Raw genomic sequence first — 20,114 nt, 5'->3', positions numbered from 1 at the left:
ATTGAAGACCTGTTATTCTTAGAGTGGTTTGATGTTTTATTGGGATGGAAGATAGACTTTTTATAAAGTAATAAAGAGAATTTTTGGAGAATACTATTGTTGTTAAGTTGATTCTTTATGATGTGGGTTTTCGGGTTTTGACATGTGTTGTATTCACCCCGTCATAGCCTGGGTTTTTAGACAATTGAACCGAGTGATGTTTGATATATTTATATTTCAAATATTTATTTTTTTTAATTGTTTAGAAATTCGGGCTGTGACAACCCCTATCCCCAAAGCAAAACTTTGATGGACACACACTTTAATAAACTCAAATATGCACAAACTAAACAAGTTTTGAATTGCATGAGTTTATTCACTCAACTATGCACAAACTCAAATAGTTTTGAATTGTATGAGTGCACACTAAACTAAATATGTACAAACCATTGGTTTTGAATTACATGAGTGAATATTTATTACACGATTTGGATTATAATGTACCATTACAAGTCACTTGATACTTAATGGTGGTTGAAATATATATTTGTCCATGTTTACGTACATATCATGTATATTTAACTTGCTCTCTCTTTAGTAACAATTATTCTCTTTAATAACAGTTATGGATAATATCTAAAAACCTTCGTTTGTTAAGCTTGATACTACTGGCAAGAACTACTTGTCATGGAAACAGGATGCTCGTTTTCACTTAATTGCTGCAGAATTGGATAACATTATAGTGACTGAAAATCAAACCACACAAATGCAAAAGGCCAAAGCAATCATTATGCTTAGGCACCATATTGATGAGGAACTAAAACTTGAATACTTAACTGTTCAAGACCCTCTTGTACTATGGAACAATTTGAATGACAGGTTTGACCGTGAAAGGACCATTCTGCTACCCCAAGCAAAACAAGACTGGATGAATCTCTGATTCCAGGATTACAAAAGTGTATCAGAATATAATTTTGCATTACACAAAATCACTTCTCTCTTAGAACTATCTGAAGAACCAATTACGGAAGCTACTAAGATTGATAAAACTTTGTCAACTTTTCATGCTAAAGATATCATCCTCTCAGTCTTATCGCAGGGCTAATGATGTTTGATTTTCAGATCTCATGCAAAAGCTCCTTCTTGCTGAGAAGCATTATAACCTATTGCTTTAAAACCATTAGCAACGACCCATTGGAACTAATCCACTTCCACAAGCTAATAATGTTGAAGCAAATAACAACAAGCACTACTACAAAAATACACATTAGCCACGGTAAGTTATTTGGTATATACCACTGTTTCCATAATAACAGTGCTTTATACTCATTCACCACGGTACAAAACACTTTCTTAGTTTTGGAACAAACAAATACCACTGATTTTGTGAAACAGTGGTATATAGTACTCCATATACCACGGTACTATCAAATATAACCTAATATGTTTTTTGTATTCGTATACCCCACCGTTCCGTGGAAATGGTGGTTTATATTTTGGGAAAAATTATAGCTACCGTGGATAAAGTGAGTTCTGAAAAAAAAAAAAAAAAAAAAAAACATACTGCAAAGGCTAGAACTCCCTATCCCACTTCTATCTCTTCGTAATTTCTGCCACCAGGGTTCACGATTTTAGAGAAATCAGTCGACCAACTGCAAGGATCTGTCTTTGCGTGTAAATATTTCAGCAGATGTAAAGAACCCATTACCTAATTTCTCTCTAAAACAAGAATCAAAGGTAAAAACTTAATCTTTTTCAGAAATTAAACAATGGGCATGTCTCATTTCTTGGAATTCTTTTACTTTTAATGGTTTCTTGCCAGAAATCTTGATTTTCTTACAAAATTTTGTTCATCTTGTTCGTGAGATTCAAGAGTTACAATATGTGGCCCGAGCCACTGAATTTTGTCACTGTTGCTACTCCTCACCTCGGTTCGAGGGGTAACAATCAGGTATATTTATTTCTATTGCTACTCATCAACATGTTATTGTAATTTGATCTGCATTTTATGATATAATTATCTTGCGCCATGACACTTTACTTTTTAAAGTATGCCAGGGTGAAAAAGTTTGCATCAAACTTCATTTCATGTATCTTGCTTGGAAATACATGGTAGGAGGATTAATGCCTGGACTGTGTTACCGTATTTAGTTATATAACTGACTTCTTAACATGGTTTTCAGCTACGTAGATTTATTAGTTGATACACCTGGACCTATTATAAATACATTCTTTTTTGTTTTAATGCTATGGTTTTTGTTCTTTATATTATTTTTCTTAATTCAATAAGTGTAGGACTTGTTTCACTATTTGTGGTTTTCAGGTTCCCTTCTTTTTTTTGGGTAACTCAGATTTGAAAAAGCTGCAACGAAAGTGTTATTCATTGGATATTAGAAGAACTGGGCGACATCTTTTTCTAACAGATGCAGAGAAAAGGGAGCCTCCACTGCTTAGACGTATGGTAGATGATCATGGTGACCTACACTTCATGTATGTGAGAGTTGATTGTTTTTCTAGTTTTTTTTTTGGTGGTTATGGGATTTTTCTCAGATTAAACTGTGTTAATTTATTCTATGAGTAGACTTTCATCTTGTTTAATTTATTTATAATTATTATGATTCAAGGTTTTAAGAAATGGGGCATCATTGTTACATGATTCTTTAAACTTAGTGCCTATTTTAATGACACGAAATGTTAAGTTATGTTAATCAAACAAATGAGGAGTTTGTATGAGGAGATTTAGCATGGGTACGGATACACAATCGCTCATGGTGTCCTGCTTTCAGTCCTCAGTGTACTATTTTTCGGGATATCTTGGATGATGATGTGCATCATTACTGTAGGAAACAACTTTTTATTTTAACTTCCATATTTGATATTTTCATTATGTAGGTGGTGGATGAGAAATGTGTGAGTAAGGACAGTAAACCCAAAAAAAAAATCAGAAAAGAAATTCTTGTTCGAGTCTACGGGGAGCATAGATAGTGAGCGATCTCTGTGTTTTTTCTGATTTTTAGTTGGATTTTGTGTTTGTACTGCTTGTAATAACTCTTGCTGTCTTTTAGCATGTATGTGGACCCTTTGAAATACCGAATTGAGTTAGAGAATGTGAGTATTGATGTTCTCTCGTATACCTTTTCATTTTATACTTTAGTTAAGTCATCTACTCTATTTTGTTGGTCCTAAAACAAATTTGACTCTTTCCTAGTGGGAATTTATTTTTCAGACTCTTAAAAGCGTCTGATGGAAGTTATAAGGAATTGTTTCAAAACTATTTGGAGAAGGTATATTTCTTTTGCACACTATAGATGGGTATTGATTTTTGTAAGTCTCAAGAATTGATAACACAAGAAAAGAACTCTAGATTTGTCTTATTACTTGGGGTTGGCTTTGACGATGTTTCTCGCATCCAAACCAAAGAAGAGTTTCTCAAACCTGAGGTTAGCTAATACTTTTTTCTCAATTAGGGTGTCTATGCAGGTTTACTTGTAGAAACATCGCATTTACAAGATAGTCTCTAGACTGAATGTAAGAGGGACATTCCATTTTTAGCTAGAAGAGAGCATATCGGTCTTTGTGAGAAACTTTACAGGTGAACATCTTTCCACAAAGTATTCACACAACCGTCATGTTGAAAATTGCTATTTATGAAGAACTTTTGCATCTCGATCATTCCCAAATTTATGTTTCACCCCTCACCAACACATTCACGCTAGCAAGCCACACCACCGAGAGGTGACAAGTTTTGGGATGGAAACCCAGTTTTGGAACCTCACATTCTGAGGAAGCATGGCTTACCAAGATTTTCCTTGACAAAGTTAATTGACGATGGATGTTACTTTTCTCATTTCGGAGGAATCTACATTGAAGCTTCCAACAAGGAAACACCAAGGACAGATGCAGCGAAAAGAAAACGAAAGTCGACAGTCAAGACTTGTAAGTATGTTGGAATCTACAGTTGAAGCTTCCATAAAGGAAACACCGGGACGATCTGGGGCAAAAAGAAACAAAAGTCAGACAGTCCAAGACTTGTAAGTATGCTTGATATGGTATACTTTACGTGCAAATTTGATATTCTATTGGGCCATTTACTTTTCTGTAACTCTAACATGCTATTAGGCAGTGAACATTTCGAAAAATAGATTAAAAGTGCATGTTTGTAGTTGAGTAATGCAAACTCTTTAACTCCAGTTATTGATGTCCCTCGTGGTTCCATTCAACAAATGTATCTAGAACTAGGGCTGTGAATGGATCGGTTTGGGTTGGGTTCTGTAAAATCCGAACCCGAACCGATAAGAAAATTGGGAACCCGAAACCAAACTGAACCAATAATATTATATTTCATCCAAAACCGAATCGAACCAATAAAATATATTGCAATCCGAAACTGAACCGACCCGAACCGAAAACTATACAATCAATTAAATCAAATAATTTCATACACACAATTGATAAACATATACAAAATTAATCATAAATATTACTAAAATGTCATCTTATCAGTTCGGGTTCATATCGGTTCGGTGGAAGGCAAACCTGAAATCAAACCATTATCTTATCGGTTCGGTTCGGTTTCGGGTCGGCAGAGGGCAAACAAAATTATTAAAACCCAAACCATTTTTTATCGGTTTGGTTCCGATCGGCTATCGGGTTATCGAAACCCATTGACAACCATATCTAGAACTAATAAATAACCATGTTTTTTTGGCCTAGTCACGTACAGTTGAGTCCTTGCTTGTTGCATTTGCCCACATTTTAATCAAGAGGACCCGTATTAAAACTGATATGAGAGTTGCTTTAAGTTTGAGCTTAACATTAAAACCTGCGGGAATCCTTGCATGTGGACCTAACCCAGATTCTTTTATTTTATTGGTCAAGTTTGGGGTTTTAATCTTTAAATTGCACCTCTGAGGTGAGCTACAACCACTTTTGTTTCAGGTTTCACCTGTTTAGTGTTGGTTGCTGACCATAAGACTGAATCGTGCAATTCAGATCAGCTTGAAGACTTGCAAAACATTGAGATTTTTGTAGTTGGGCGGAATAAAGCTCATCTGTTTCATGTACACTGTACACTCTTGTTATTTCCTACAGGTAAAGCGACCATTGCAAAGTACCATTTCCTTGTGCTGCGCTATGGAGCTTGGTGTTGCAGACCTTGCAGAAACAATTTAGTATTCGGAGAAAGTTGGTGGTGGAGTCTTCAGAGGTTAGAGCAGGTTTTCTTTGCTTTGCTATAAACGTTGAATTGTTCACGATGTTGACAAGAACAACTCACTAAGTTATTGTATAATTGCTATGATACTTATATGTGTTATGGGGTTTGCTTGTGTATGTTGGGATAATGGGATGTTACCTCTGAAATGAACTACTTAATCCAAAACGTAAGTAAACTAAACTTAATGATTGATGCTCTCTTGTTTATCAAAGATTTATTCTACTCTCAACCAATTGAGATATAGGTGAGTAGATAGAGTTAGTTCCACTCCTAGTGCTCTAGCATGGATGTTTTCTAATCTAACTAGTCGTTTTTAAGTCTATGAGAGTTTCTGACGAAGGGAAATTATACTACGATGCAACTACCCACAAGATGCAACTAGTCGGTTATCGAATAACTAAGGGAATGCTACGTTGATTCTATGATAAGGAGTTAGAGGGGATTGATTCCACCTTAACTCAACTTAATCCACTAACGACGAATAATTAAGTAATCCGAATTGAATCGCCCGCCCATGAAACAATTGGTTATTCCTAATCCCTAATTATACATGGCATTTCTACCAATTTATAACTAGCATGTGAACAATTAAACCCATTCTCATGGTGAACTAATCATTTCTAGAGTGGAATAGAAAATCACGGCGACTCTACGATGTCGGAATCAAGCTTTCATCAAGGCTTCACAACCCCCTCTAATGGAGGTTTAGCCTTGAATCATTCATAATCATTTCCATTTATATTAAAACTAAACATAATATAAAGCATTGAAATTTATTTAATTAAACAATAATGAAATCTAATTTAATGACTAAATTGAACTAAGGACATAAATTGAAATTAGATCTAGAATTGGAATTGACAAAATCGAAATGGATAAAGAATACTACTTTATTGATCTAATCAAATGAAGAACAAGATTCAAGGTTTAATCTAATAAGGGATTTGAAACTAATTAAAGAAAAACAATTAAATCTAGATCTAGAAGCTATTTTAATGGCTACTTTCTATTCTAAACCTAATGAACCCTAATTCTCTACTAATTAATCTACCATTATCTATCTACCATTAACAAAGACTTAAGCTTTTGTTTTATACATCAGATCAAAATTCGTGCATGGGCTTGGAGCCATGGTTTGGGCGGAGAATCGGGCCCAAAACCAATTCTTCGATCCAAAAGGCCTCTTCAGCTGCAGTTGACTTCCACAGACTTTTCGTCCACTTCTGCTCCTCTGATTGGGTCAAGGCTTGGACCATTACAAAGCTCTTTCCGAGCGGTCGTTTTGACATAAGGTATGCCCAATTCGAGGTCTGAGTCCAAAGATCACGGCTTTGGAAGTTCTGCGACTTTTGCTCCTTTATCTCGCTAAAGTGGTACATTTACGCATAATGGACTTTGAAACACGAAATGCATAAAAACAGCGTGTCGGTGTTAACTCTTACTTATTATTCACATAATTGGTCTAACGGTATGATTATTAAGGGGTTAAAACTACAGTTTTTGGGCTCTTATCAAACCACCCCCAAACGACATTTTGCTTGTCCTCCAAGCAAATGAAAAAATTAGAATAAGTGACCAAAAATGGAGTTCTACCTAATCTCGTTTTTTTGAGTCGCGATTGCATTGACCATATGCAACAAGGCCTTAAACCACTAGGAATTCCCTAGTGGGCCGAGTTATAACCTCGTGAGAGTTTTTCGATGAAGGTACTCACAAACTTCATCTATCTTCTGGCGACTAAGAAAATAAAACTATTGTTTCCTTATTCATGCTCAACTATCTATACATCTCTCTAGCAATTATATAAGAATAACCGGTCAAAACCCTAAGTTAATATATGCATAATAATCAATCATCTACAATAAACATATATCTGATGAGTAGTACTATCAAATGTTTAGCGGGTTTGTTTACGAGAACTTCGAATAAGCGTCCTTAAGTAGGTTCTCACAATAATAGTCAAGAAACAACACTCGATTTTTTGCACTCAAGTTTAAGCTACTCCGATTAATGCGATGGGCACACTTTACCTTACAATCTCAATGAATGACAAAAGGAAGCGGGGTCAATCAAACACATCGCCACTTACTATCACACTAACCTTATTCCTAATTGAGCTAGAGGTCTTTATTAGGTGTTTCTGGGGATTAGGAGATGGTTTAAGAAGGAAGGAAATGGATATTCAAAAGGACAAGTCTGAGATAATAGAGTCTTAGTATTATGTAACTTAGAAAACCTTGTTATTTTCTTTTTGCTTCTATACTTTGTTTCCATCCTTAGCCATATTTTTTTCTTTTTTCTTTTCTTTGGCTTTTGACTCCTTTTTATTCTATTTTTTTTTTTTTGGAGTTTTTTTTTTTATTTCTATTTTTCTTTTCTTTGGATGGAAACTTCTTTTCTTTATTTTACGAAGCAAGTAACAATTTTTGTTTACCACGGGTTTTCTCTTCTTCTTTCTTCACTCATTCTATTCTCGGACTTATTCTAAATTGGGTAGGTTGATTTATTCTCTTTTTTTTTTATTTTTGTTTTTGTTTTGTAACGGGGTAAAGGAATTGTGGTGTATGGAAGGCTAAAGAAACGGGCTCGAGTGGTGACTAGCGGAAAATAATTCATAGGTTTGAATTTACTGGCTATATCGATCCAAAAGCGGCCTAAATTCTCACTTAGGATATGGTTTAGTGATCAAGCAAGTGGGCGTGTGATTTCTCTATCCGGTTTTACTTCTCCCTTGTGTCATTTCTCAAATGTTTTTCACTCATATAAGGCTTTAGGCTATATTCTCCACGGGATTTGTAGAATAAATACTCTAGCCTAGATTTGAAAACTTCTTGCTAACAATCATAGATACTCATGTAATATATTTATAGATAGATGCAAAGATTATTACCTACATTATTAACCTAAGTTTCTAACAATTAATTACGATCAACAACTATGTGAGACTTCTAGATTGTTAAAAGCATGGAGAAAGAAAACAATACCAATATTCCTAAGTGTATAGCATAAACTTATTTATTTATATTTTTAAATTTTTGAAATTTTAACTTCGAAAACAAATGCATATTATATATATCTATATCCTAACGGATGTCTTAATTACCGTGATTCTATGCCCCCAAACAAAAGCATGCTTTGTCCTCAAAGCATTGTAAATAAAGAGGGTAGGAAAAATACCATTGAAGCGGCGTGAAATTCAGAAACATCTATAAAACAATGTTAGAGCGTACTAATATAGGAAATAAAAGCGGACCACAACTCTATAAGAGTTCCACCCATTATGGGGTTAACATAATTAAATTGCTTGGGACATAAAGCGGACACTAACGAAAACTAAAACTTACCTCCACTCCGTTGTTATTTATTAGTCATCTTAGTCATCCTCTACTTCTATAAAGAAGTGAGGGTTCCTTCAGCGATCTGCCATGCTATGATAATTTGCGGGCTTCCGCCATTTATCATCTATGGTTGCTAACCTATTAAGTGCCACTTGGTGCGATGGGGTGTAGGGTGCAACTGGTGAGGTTGTATCCGCCACCCATGCCAAGTCATTGCCGCGGAAAGATCGGATAATACTATTGGTGGGTCGCACCGTGTCTACCTTAATCCAATCCGTGAAGCGTGTACAAAAAAGCGGAAAAGAAACATAGCATAATCATTGAAATTAGAACGGGCATAAGAAGGTACTTATGCCTCATAGTATAGGCTCGTGCTAAACTAGACATCAAAGTCACGGGAAGGTCATAGAACCGGGCGTCCATTGGCTAAAAAGCAAGGAAAACGGCTGCAAGTGGCGTCATTCCACGGAAGAAAAGCGCCATTCCCCCAAAATGTTTAGCATTATCCAAAACATAACAGTTCCTATGTTCATGGACCCGGGCTACCAAGGGCAACGTTATAGTCCCCTTTGGTCCTCAATCTGAAAAATGCACGCCCCATAAGCCTCGTGCAAAGACTCATAAAGTGTAGACATGCATATTATCGACCCAATAGCACCATGGGTCTTGTATCTCGTGCCGGGCATAGCAAGTCGAGAACAAATGCTAGCAAGAACACGGTAATCTCCATTGGTTCATTGTCAATGTTGATGGAGAACACTTGTTCTCCATCCGGTCTCTCAAAGAAAATGCAGTTATTATAAAAATAAGATGCAAGTCTTTGGAGAATAAAGTTCACCCGGTCTTACCATAAGAGGTTCCCGACCAACATATGTGATCACCTCATGAAAACCAAGCACCGTAAGTAGTGCTTTGGAACAAATCTTGAAAAGACTGTTCGGTATCAATATTGGAGATGTCATCTCTAAATTACGCTTTGGAATAGCTGCGAATGATTCGGATACTACCTCGAAAAACTGGAAAATTTCTGGTCGAGAGAGTCGAGGGCGCGGGCGGCTAGCTCAACTTAGAAGCGCGGCGCTCTTTTTTTTTTTGATTTCCGGTAACTTAGCGGGTCGCGCTCGACTAGGAGCGCAGGCGCTCGACAAAATTTTTCGACAGAATTTTAGGGGCGCGGCGCTCAACTAGAGAGCGGGCGCTCTCGAGTTCTGAAATTGCGAAAATGAAGTCGAAGCGTGGGAATCGCGGGTTTGAAGGGTGAGTGATGGAGTTTAGGTGTAGTGTGAGTTGTGAGGATAGATTGTATCAAGTTTATATAGGTATAAAGTTGCTAGAATGGATCGGAAAGTTGCCAAAACTAATTTGGCGGTTTAGGAAATCCTAAAATTTCCAAACTTCAGCGGAAAACAACTCATCTCACGGATTCTAATTCAAACCCGATTATCTCTTATTTGGATTTTATGGTGAATGTACCTATTTAATCTAGATTTCATCCTACAATGATTCTCAATCCGCGGATATGCCTAAACTACCATATTTTCACCTTACTCCATGATGAAATTCTAACACTAGGGTTTTATAAAAATACACTTGAAATAATCAAACCACCCCCAAACAAGTTTGGAAGGTGTGGTCAATATGAAATAAGCACACAATATGAAAATAAACCCTTATATTAAAATTTCATTTTGATATTACTACAAAATTCAAATTCTTGAAATAAAATTACATTACAATAAAGACAACAAAAGTAAATAAAACAACAACAAACTACTAAAACATAAATAACGGGACTATCACTCCTCATCCTCTCTAAACACCTGCCCAGCGGTGGCGGAGAGCCTGATCTCAGTGGTGGCTCACGGGCTCGGAAGGTCCGGTGAGCGATGCGTCCTTCGTCGGCGGCGCTCATGCCTAGTAAATTGTGTCCTCGGGCGATGCGTATGAGGTGGGAAGCGTGCTAGCATCTCCACTCTCTAAAGCGGCCTTGGGCTCCATCTCCGACCCTCGCTGCTCCCATCTCTCATCCTCCCCCTGGGTCGCGGGCTCGAAGTTGTGGTGAATGGTGGCTGTCGAGTCGGAGTCGGAGGAGCCTGCGAGAGAGTGTTGAGTGAGCGCATGCCCCTATGTAGCATAGTCATGCGCTCGGCATCGAACCCAACACCTCGGAAGGCATCCGTATCAAAGCGGTGCCATCCTCCTCATCCTCCTCCGACTCATCCTCATCTCCCCTGCCTCCTCCTCTTCCTCCTGTTCCTATCCTCGGGCAATTTCCAGACTTGTTGGACACACTCCCTATAGATCTGGCGGGTTCCCGTGCGGGGTAATGTAAATCCTCTCGAGCCGGAGTTGCCTTCATCTTCAACATGATCTTAGTGATAAGCCGCGGGGAAGAGGTGCCAACGACCGTCCGATCCTCGATTATGTTGAGCAAAAACTCCGGGATCTGAGAAATCGTGCTTCGCTCTGGGTATCCATAGGGCGTGGAAGGCGAGTCGGACCGATATCAGCGACCTTGTCCTTGCCTAGGACATTCCGACCAATCCACTGGGCTGGTAGCGGTTGGTTGGTCCTCGAAAAAGCTTTGGCGCCTGACACAATGGGAGTTTGGATTGTAGCTCCCATTGATGGCCGATGCGCCATCAATGGCTCAACCCCATCAAAGCTGGGGATCTGTATTCGGCATCAGTTGATTCTAGGCGGAATGCCTAGAATCTCGACCAACGACCCGTAGTCAACTCCTCCTCTTCTTCCTCACCAAAACAAAAATCTTACTCCCCTCAACTCCGGGTGTTGTAGAACCGTCGACCAAGTCTTCATGGTAGAAGTCTTGATTAAGTACCGAGACTATTCGATCTCTACTAGCCATTCGTCACCGTAAAGCGGTAGCGAAATGGTCGGTGATAAAATCTGCTCGGTATAATCTGGCGTTGAGCCATCTAGTTTTGAAATGTCGATTGGGGTTTATATAGGATGTGGTGGTGGTGGTTTAAACCTTGACCGACTTTAAGAACAATGGTGGTGGTGGTGGCGTGGTGGCGGCAGCACCAAAAATTTTTTAATTTCGGTGGTTTTGATAATAGAAATCGGTGGTGGTAGTGATGGTTGGTGTTTTGAAGTCGATTTGAGGTTTGGATTTGATTTTTGGCGTGGGTTGTTTGTATTTTCTTTTTATTTTGATTTTCTTTTAGGTTTGGAGCTTGGTAATGGCGTTAATGGAAGATGAAGCGATGAACTGGTCGTGAGAATGTAAAAGGCCCTTGGCGCTCTCCATGGGCGAAGTGGTGGGCGCGAAGTTGGGCCCAAGCCCAAAATCAAAATTTTCGATTTTTTTTTTTTTTTTTTTTTTTTTTTTTAATTTCAAATCAAAATTCCCGCCGTTACGGTCCGATTTTTGCGAATGAGATATGGAAATGATCAGGAGAGAATTTCCTATCAATGATCCATAAAACACTCTATTCCGACTTCGGATGACATATGAGATAGTGGAAAACGCCTCGAAGTGCGTGCATGGCGTAAGTTATCTTGACGAATGAACTCTAAATTAATAGATCATGTCAATCCAATAATCGTAATACAATAAAGCGGCCTAAGCAACTCTAGTGGGACATAAAACATTTAGTATGGAAACACGAACACCCCACCCCAAACAAATTTTTACAAGAATTTTAGAAAATTTGTTTTTAGCGATGGTCTTTTAAAGTCGATTCGAGACTTCCTAGATTACTATGTTTATTTTATTTTTTTTTTTTTTTTTTTTAGAAGGAAAAACAATAAGCAATAAAGACATAATTCACACCATAGAGAAACATGACTCAAAATCCGAGAAAACATGCAAGAGTGGAAAACGTGAACTATGTGAACCGTGGACTTAGGATCCGGTACTTCTGACAGCCACACACTCCATAGGGAGGGCCGGTTACCTTAATGGTGCACTCACCAATATATTGGAATGAAAGGAAATGCACCAACCACGAGAAATTTGAGTCGTTTATAGTCGGATACTCAAGACTTTATCTAAAACATATGTATGAACATCACGGTTGATCATATATCAACAACCCGAAATAGTTGTGGATCATTCCATAAATAAATATCCACGAGAAAACATATCCAAATACAATGAAACACCAAGATTTCCCTCGACCGACCTAGTGGAATCAAAGCGAAGTTGGACAACCCTATTGTGTAACCTATCATGCACCTTCTTTTCATTTTTGAATGAGTGGGTGTTCTAGTAAATAAGTGTGGAAAAGTGAATGGTTGTGAAGGATATGGTGGATATGGATAAGTTTTAGAAAGACGGCTTGTACCTGATGAGGATGTGGTTTTAGCACGAACTCATTCATTGTGTGTGTAGGGGCTTTGTCTCAATTTTGAAAATGAAGGTGTCACAAAGTTTGTCCTACGAAGTATCTGTTTGTTAGGAGGATTTAAAAATTATAAAACCTGGAAGAAACAACGGGATCGAGTGCAAACTTCGGGGTTCCTTTGAAAGGGTGGAAGGAGGGGGAATCGAGGTGGATGTTGTGCTAGTTAGTTCTTGATAGGGTGAATTGTCACCTACTCGAAGAAACTCATCAAATTCCTCATCTAGATTGGTCATATCCACATTACTATGGTAGTCCTCTACGTCTTTGAAAAGTCATCTATCCCATCCTCGTCAATAACATGTGTATCGACTAGTGTAGGAAAGAAAATATTGAGTCGACTTTCCAAAGGAAAGAATTTTGGGCATATGACTATCGGGGAGCGTGTTGTTGAAATAATCTCGAGCAAAGCTCTCGATCATGCTAACCTCTCCATCCATAGGCGAATCGGGTAATGCTGTGTCCTTGTTTTAAAACATTGACTTCAACGACAAGATGGCCAAAAGACATGGACATTGAACCATCCGGCAATTAATGGCGCGTTGGCGGTTGCCAAGAAAGGGCGCCCCTAAAATGATGATCGGAGACCCAGTGGTTAGCGACTTACGTATCGAGGACTACAAAATCAGCCGGATAGTAGAAATCCTGAACTTTTACCAACACATTTTCGACTACACCCTTAGGATACTTAATAGACCGATCGACTAATTGCAACGTCATTTTAGTGGGTTGCATTTTGTCTAGACCTATTTGTCTATACAAATAAAATGGGAGTAAGTTAACACTAGCCCCAGTCTAATAAAGCGATGCGTCGTATAGGAATCTCTAAGGTGCATTATCTGATAGGGCGACCGGGGTCCTTGTACTTAACAATTCCATTATGTTCGGATAAGGTTGGGGAATTGTTACGTTAAAAAGCGTCTTTTGGTATATTTGTCTTACGCCTAGTAGTACCACAATTCCTTAAAAACTTAGCATGATGTGGTAGCTTTTAATAGCTTGAGGAAGGGAAGGTTTATAGTTAGATTCTTAAAACATCCACTAATCTCCTCATAATTTGTATCCTTAGTTAACATGGCTAATTTTTGTGGAAGCGGTGGTTTTACGTCTATATTTAGCAATGGTATCACTGGATGTTTAACCGTGGCTTTTAGTTTCTTTGGTTGTGTTATGGCTGGGACCTCTCTACGGTGGTAGGCTCTTGAGTTTCTATTTGATTATCTAGTAATATAGCGGTGTAGGGACTCTTGGTGGGGTAACTATAGGCATAGTTACCTTGTTATCAACCACTCTGCCCGAGCGGAGTGGTGATTGCATTATCTCACCTACATTTTCATATTCATTACTAGTATTATCCGTTACCTCAAAAGGCTGTGTTTGTTGTTTTAGGATTAGGTATTGCGTTACACGAAAACACACCTTTGGTTTGGGCTTTATCTTGAGCCAATTTGTTGGGTTAAATTAGTTCACGGTTGTAGAAGGCTTTGGTTGGATTGAGCCATGGTTTGGAAAAGTTTTGGCTCACTTGTATAAAAGGTGTCAAGGCGATCCGGTTGTGTGGGTGTAGTGGTCACGGGTGGTGTTCTTGGAACTATTTCCGTGAATTATTTATTGGTGGATTTTGATAGTTATTATTTACGGAGCGATACCTCTATTAGCATTATAATTATTATAATTACCTTGACCTTGTGCTTGACCTTGTCGAGGTTGCACTTGGTTGTTATAATTATTAAAATTACCACGACCACTGTCCTTGTCGTAGTGGGGCTTGGTTAAAGCTTTGCGTTAGCCCTAACATATTGATGATTGTACCGCGAGGTGTGGCGTTTTGGTTATTTCTCCAACCGAAGTTGGGATTTTGTCTCAAAGAGGCGTTAGGTTCACTATTAATGGAACAAGCTTTGTTCATAGGCTATAGGGCGATGGGATTAGGGATGCTTTCGGGGCTCAATGAAAACTACATGGATTTGAATTTACATTCATAGCGGGGGATTGGCTTTTGTTGTCAGAAAATGGCATCTACCTTTTTGTGAGGATTCATTAGAGTTTTAAGCTCGGGATCTGATTTAACCTCAAACATCTTGGTAGCCTTAAGCGTGGAAGAAGAACTAGCGGGGCCGGGAATAATCGTCACTACCCCGATTATTATTACGCTTAGTTTGGTCCTCTAAAATTTATAAGCCTCAGAGGCTCCTTTGTTTAAGAAACTACCCCCATTCATTATGTCAAGGACTTCTTTATGGTGATGTTGAAGTCCTTTGAAAAAACACGAACTAACGTGTCTTTAAGCTAAGTTATGATGTGGACACTCTATAAGCGGTCGGTGAAGCGATTCCAAGCCTCTGAAAATGTTTCATGAGGATTTTGTCGAAAAAAATGAATCTTAGAAAGCATCTCATCCGTCTTTAGGGGTGGGTAAAATGTTCCATAAACAATTTGAACAAGTTTAGCCCACGAGTCCACGAGAATTAGGCAGGGCGGTTAACCAAGGCAGCCTTATCGGCTAAGGTGAAGGGGAATACCCTTAATTTAATTTGTTCGAACCAACCGTAGGATGGTGGAATGTTGTTAGGACTTGTTCAATCCTACGCGTATCTTTGGTAAGGTTTTTCATGGTCTAAACCATGAAAAAGCGGGTAACAAATTAAAAATATTTGGAGGGATTCTGAAATCCCCATTGGGTTTTGCTAGAGCGATGCAAGATTTGGGGCTATCGCTCGAGGCTTTGTAGAAGTCGAGAGAGGAGTCTCTCTTTCTTCCCCATTATATCGGTATGGTGTGTGTGGAATAGTAGTTAGAGGTGTAGTGTGTGGTATACTAGATAGACTTGATTGTTGATGTTGTTGTGTATTTACGTTGGTGTTTTATGCGACCCGGACCTTAATCTCATGCAAGACTAAGTCGAGCTTAACTACACATGCAACACTCCAAACAATTCGATATACTAGTATAAACCTCTAACGGGGAGATCGACGAGGTGTGGAAGAAAGGAATACGATTAGATCCTTGCTTAAACTTATGAATAAGCGTCTTGTTCTGGCGTGTTCAGTGTTTATAAGAGAATAGAACACTGAAAAACTTGACAACTTCGAAGTTCAAATCAAACCTGTGGAAATCCGGAAATTCAGGGAAGGGCGGCGGTATCTTCTATCTTAAGTAGCGCTCAAGGCAAAGTCGAGCTCGCGATAAGATAAGATAAGCGAATTAGAAGCGCAGGCGCGCTTCGATGTATAAACGAGAAGTCTTTGATAAGCGCGCCGCTCTCTTTGAAGCGCCTTCGATGTATAAACGAAAGTCGATAAGATAAGCGCGGGTCGCTCTCTTTTGAAGCGTGGCGCTTCGATCGTTTTCTCGCGGATTTTTCCAAAACTGAAGCGGCAACCACGGTATGAATCAAACAAGGGTGGGTGGGTGAAATGGGACTTAAAATTACTAATTCTATTATGAAAACAATGATAAAGTGCAACTAAGATGGCGGCCATTTGATAAACTCAAAATGAATAGTTTACCTACGAATGAACTCTGATGAATTCTCAGCGTAAAGTAAACTAAACTTAATGATTTGATGCTCTCTTGTTTATCAAAGATTTATTCTACTCTCAACCAATTGAGATATAGGGAGTAGATAGAGTTAGTTTCCACTCCTAGTGCTCTAGCATGGATGTTTTCTAATCTAACTAGTCGTTTTAAGTCTATGAGAGTTTTCTGAAGGGAAATTATACTACGATGCAACTACCCACAAGATCTGACTAGTTAAACTTATCGATCAACTAAAGGGAATGCTACGTTGATTCTATGATAAGGAGTTAGAGGGGATTGATTCCACCTTAACTTCAACTTAATCCACTAACGGCGAATAAATTAAGTAATCGAATTGAAGCTGCGCCCATGAGAACAATTTAGTTATTCCTAATCCCTAATTATACATGGCATTTCTACCAATTTATAACTAGCATGTGAACAATTAAACCCATTCTCATGGTGAACTAATCATTTCTAGAGTGGAATAGAAAATCACGGCGACTTCTACGATAATCGGAATCAAGCTTTCATCAAGGCTTCACAACCCCCTCTAATGGAGGTTTAGCCTTGAATCATTCATAATCATTTCCATTTATATTAAAACTAAACATAATATAAAGCATTGAAATTTATTTAATTAAACAATAATGAAATCTAATTTAATGACTAAATTGAACTAAGGACATAAATTGAAATTAGATCTAGAATTGGAATTGACAAAATCGAAATGGATAAAGAATACTACTTTATTGATCTAATCAAATGAAGAACAAGATTCAAGGTTTAATCTAATAAAGGATTTGAAACTAATTAAAGAAAACAATTAAATCTAGATCTAGAAGCTATTTTTAATGGCTACTTTCTATTCTATTTATGAACCCTAATTCTCTACTAATTAATCTACCATTATCTATCTACCATTAACAAAGACTTAAGCTTTTGTTTTATACATCCAGATCAAAATTCGTGCATGGGCTTGGAGCCATGGGTTGGGCGGAGAATCGGGCCCAAACCCAATTCTTCGATCAAAAAGCCTCTTCAGCTGCAGTTGACTTCCACAGACTTTTCGTCCACTTCTGCTCCTCTGATTGGGTCAAGGCTTGGACCATTACAAAGCTCTTTCGAGCGGTCGTTTTGACATAAGGTATGCCCAATTCGAGGTCTGAGTCCAAAGATACTTTGGAAGTTCTGCGACTTTTGCTCCTTTATCTCGCTAAAGTGGTACATTTACGCATAATAATGGACTTTGAAACCTGAAATGCATAAAAACAGCGTAATCGGTGTTAACTCTTACTTATTATTCACATAATTGGTCTAATATGATGATTATTAAGGGGTTAAAACTACGGTTTGGATGATATGTCAATAATATCCATTACTATTCATTCAATCGCTTTTGTGTCAACACAAGATAACCGTTACTAATATTTTTGTAACGGATGTATATCCGTTACAAATAGCCCGATATGGTGTAGTGTATATTTGGCTTCCTAATATTTGTTTGACGTGTTTATTTTAATGATTTCTTTTCTAAAAGTTATTCTAAACTTGTTTTATTATTTTGACAGTCTTGAAGTGCCAATCGACATGTGAAGCTTGATTTTCAAAATTATTTACAAGTTACAACACAGGTGAGACCATCATGCTTTACATAGAGTCTTAAATCATCCACGTACATCACAAATCTTTATTTCTCATATATTTGCATATTCTTTGTGGTTTAAGACTGGAGTCTCCATATTTATGGTCAATCCTATCCGTGCCAGTAAATGATTCATGTTACAATGTGTATGGGACTGGTAAAGAGTGTGGGTATTACGTAATGAAGTTTATGAGAGAAATAATGGAAGCTTGTTTAGATAATTCTTTTGAAAATAAGGTATAAGTCGTCAAACACTAGCATTCTCTATTTTGTGTTACTCTTCACTTTTTAGTTATTATATTACTCTATGATCTTTGACCGTGCAGATAACAAATCTATCCCTCAAAGATACATATACACAAGAGGAACTTGATGTTGTTCGACTTGAAATTCTTAGATTCATCCAGCATAATGGAGCGTTCGAGCCAAGCGTTGTGTCTTAGCTAGGTTTTGACCCATTCCAGTTAAGGTTTGGTGTTTGGTCTCATCATTTTTTTAATATTTTAGATGGAACAAATAGATTGCTCTTTTGATTGATGGAACAATTTAGGTCATTATTATTTTGATAGAACAAGTAAATTTGGATGTTTATTTCATTATTGATGACTTGAAAAAGTTCAAAACTCTTTTAGCAATTCAATGTCTTTGTTTGGATGTTTAAATTTATTTATTTTGTTCGTGTTATACTATGAATTGTTTATTTGAGCAATGTGTTTTAAATCCAAAGTGGGATATATATGGTGAAAATGGGGCAGGTTGCGTGGTTGAATGAATATGATTAGAACCAAATAATTAGGGGATTTTTTTTTTTTTTTTTTAAATTAACTATAAACCACGGTTTGGTAAGAACTGAGGTATAAGCAGTTTATATACCCCACGGTTTTTATCCAACCGTCGTATTTAGCATCACTATTCCCCACGGTTCATATTGAATAGAGCATACTGTTCAGACTATTAACCACTGTTTGGAAATCCTAATACCACGGTTTTAGTCAAAACCGTGGTATATAATAGGTACTTTTTCCCATGGTTTTGCTAGAAGTATTTGTCACGGTGGTTGTTACCACGGTATGAAAACATTGGCTAAAGGCTTTTTACCACTGTAAATAACAGTGATATATGAGCTTTTCTGTAGTAGTGAAGTGGAAGGGAAAAGGGCGAAAACGACCTACATTGGGATCACTCCAGTCAGGATAATGATTATACAAGGCAACAAAATAAACAAAAGTTTAAGCATGCCAAAACTGACAAGCCTAAGAAAGGCAAAGAGCACAAGTCAAAGCAAACCCACACTGACGAGGTTTGTAATCGCTGTGGCCGAAAAGGTCACCACCAGCAAGTATGACACACTGGTGCTGCAAAAGTCAAAGCCTATCAATATCAGGCTGGACATCTTGCAGAGGCGAATGCTCTAAAGGGTAGCTTTTGGGATCCAGAAAAATTTCCAGAAATCACAGTGGAGGATTTACAAGAATTTGATAAGGCTAATGGTTTAGCCGATTTTGATTGATTTTTCTTGGAACAATGTCTGAAGTTTAACTATTATCAATAAAGGAATAAGTATAATATATCTCCTTATATGGTTTACAAATAACTCTATTTTTGCGGGATTAGGCATTGAATGTTTAGTGGATAGTGCTACCACACCTACAATCCTACAAGAAATGATTTTTTCTCTAACATTAGTTTGTCGAAAACAAGTCTACATACCATTGGTGGACAAGTTACCATCATAGAAGGGTATGACAAGGCAAGTTTCAAATTACAAAATGGCTCCAAATTGTCTATTACAAATGCTCTATTTGTACCAAAATCCCAACGATCCTTAATTAGCTCTAAGGATTTAAGAGCAAATGGATACCATATTGAGACTGCTAATATCAAAGGGGTTGAATACCTCTATATCACTAGAATGGTCTCCGGAGAAAAGCAACTGGTTGAAAAACTACCATCTTTATCTAATGGTTTGTATAAAGCAACCATTTCCCAAATTGAAACATAAGCGTACAAAAATGGGACCCCAACGCCGATTGGAAATTATGTTGGTT

General features: G+C 37.8%; 1 long non-coding RNA gene across 2 annotated transcripts; it reads left to right on the top strand.

Moving 5' to 3' along the window:
• The first annotated feature begins 1,461 nt into the window (after positions 1-1,461).
• LOC147487364 (uncharacterized) lies at positions 1,462-18,728 on the top strand. 2 transcript variants are annotated; one of them, XR_015201293.1, is made up of 11 exons: positions 1,462-1,716; positions 1,846-1,930; positions 2,303-2,469; positions 2,872-2,963; positions 3,045-3,087; positions 3,206-3,263; positions 3,447-3,571; positions 3,835-4,010; positions 4,918-5,185; positions 17,993-18,055; positions 18,393-18,728. It is a non-coding gene; the product is annotated as an uncharacterized LOC147487364 (long non-coding RNA). The 2 variants fall into 2 exon arrangements; XR_015201294.1 differs by having other exon boundaries at positions 1,499-1,716; positions 3,460-3,571.
• Positions 18,729-20,114: the final 1,386 nt, after the last annotated feature.

The sequence above is a fragment of the Coptis chinensis genome, chromosome 7 (genome assembly GCF_015680905.1).
Source record: "Coptis chinensis isolate HL-2020 chromosome 7, ASM1568090v1, whole genome shotgun sequence".
NCBI lineage: Eukaryota > Viridiplantae > Streptophyta > Magnoliopsida > Ranunculales > Ranunculaceae > Coptis > Coptis chinensis.
Note: the sequence above shows the minus strand (reverse complement) of the source record. Positions and strands in the feature narration are given on the sequence as shown.